The sequence below is a fragment of the Condylura cristata genome, unplaced genomic scaffold (genome assembly GCF_000260355.1).
Source record: "Condylura cristata isolate star-nosed mole 26May11 unplaced genomic scaffold, ConCri1.0 scaffold00002, whole genome shotgun sequence".
Taxonomy (NCBI): Eukaryota; Metazoa; Chordata; class Mammalia; order Eulipotyphla; family Talpidae; genus Condylura; species Condylura cristata.
In genome coordinates this window covers 9,729,474-9,731,367 of record NW_004567103.1, presented here as the reverse complement: position 1 = coordinate 9,731,367, position 1,894 = coordinate 9,729,474, and positions in this window count along the sequence as shown.

Here is a 1,894-nt window from a genome sequence, read left to right as displayed (position 1 = left end):
GGATGTTCCTATCGGCCTTGAACAGTGTGGAGAAGTAACAAAGGGTGAGCGCAGACCCCAACAAAGAGCTCTAGCCAATGAAAATGAGAAATAGGCCACTGTGAGCTGCCATGACCCCCCCCCCAAGCATTTGGGGGTCCGTCTAAGAAGATATAATCATGATGGATACACGTTCCTCCTCCCAGCAGTGTCCAAAGGAGCCCCTCCAGTTGGAGCCTCGATTTCAAATGTAAGAGAAATTGTTTTGTCCGTCAGAGCCCCTCAACCTTGTCAATGGGAGATTCCCAGAAGGCTCTGGCGCGGGCCCTATCAGACTAAGGAATCTGGGCAGTCCCTGTCTGACCTCAAAGTCTTCTTTGGTCTGGCAACCCCACAGCTGGCATCAAATAAACAAGGACTTGGCACACCCTTCACCACGGCATCTGTCCAATTGCTTTCTACTTATCCTTAGAGGTTCAACTCCAGGGTCACCTCCTCTGAAGCGTGTTCCAGATCCTACTGGAGTGATGTCCACTCCCTTTTGTGTTCCCAGTCTACCTCTCGTTCTTCACTGGTGCTGCTCATTCTTCTATCCAGGGTATTTAACATCAGGAACTGTGTCTTATTCACACTTATATCCCTATTATCCTGGCCCACCAGAGCTCAGTATCTCCAAAATTAATGAACTACGAAATAAAAATCACTGGCTATGTCCCTCGTACTACAGAAACAGTGAAAATAATCAGAAATAGGGGCCTCCCTGGTGACAAAAGTGTTTAAAGCACAATTCTATAAAGCTATTCACAGTCACTGCAACATGAGTTGCAGTGGTCAATGACTCTGACCACTAATTCAGACTGCAGAAAGCTAGCCACGTGTGGTCAAGATGGCAGTGCATTTGAGAAGACTTCTCATGAGTTCTTACTTTATCCCTAGCATCCAGGGAGCAAACCACAGGGCACAGCAGACCTCTCCTGTCCCACCCACTGCTCCCCTCAGCAGTATGTATCAGTAAATCCACCTGTTCTGCTCCCCACTCTGTCTCTGGTGAATCTGCTCGCCCACCCCCCCACCCCCCGCACCTCTGGCCTATACCCCAGTTCTTTTATTCATAAATAAATAAATCTTAAAAAAAAAAAAAAGGCAAGGAACCAGAAATATGTGGGAATTATTTTCAAGGCATAGCGTCATGGAGTAGCGGGAGCCAGAGAGCAGGTACATAAGGAAAACATATTTTCAGTTCCATGGTTAAAACTGGCATAATTGCCACAGTATCACAAAAGCCTGGGCAGCAAGATGTCAGCGCACATCAGTGGGAAACACCCAAGCAGAGGTGGGGCTCTGTAATCCTCCCACCAGGATGGGATGGACCTAGAGCTTAAGTTCCAGCAAACTACCCCACTCCACACCCTCACAAAGCATCACTGGGATTGCTGTCTCTCTGTGTCTCTCCTGCTGACTCCAGAGCTGGTGGAGAGGATTGGAGGGAGATAAGGATAAAGTATCTCCATATTCAAAAGTGATTGTCGCACAGCTGTGCTGTGGTCAATGACTCTGACCACTAATTCAGACTGCAGAAAGCTCACGGTCACTTTAGCCAAGTGTGGGCAAGTTGGCAGTGCATTTGAAGACTTCTCCTGAGGTCTTGCTTCATCAACCCTCTCAGAACACATTGCTGGAAATTCCAAGTCAAGTGATTAAGGTGCTCACTTTTCTTTTAATACTGTCTCAGATTATTGTATCACCCGGGCTGAGAAACAGTGCTCTGAACTAGAAACCATTTCCCTTTGCTATTCTAAACTTCCCAGTACCAAATCAGGAAAAACAAAACAAAAGAAAGAAAATAGAGACAGCAAGGGAGGGAAGGAGAGGGAGACAGAGAAGGAGAGAATGAAAAGAAGGGAAGGGAGGGAAG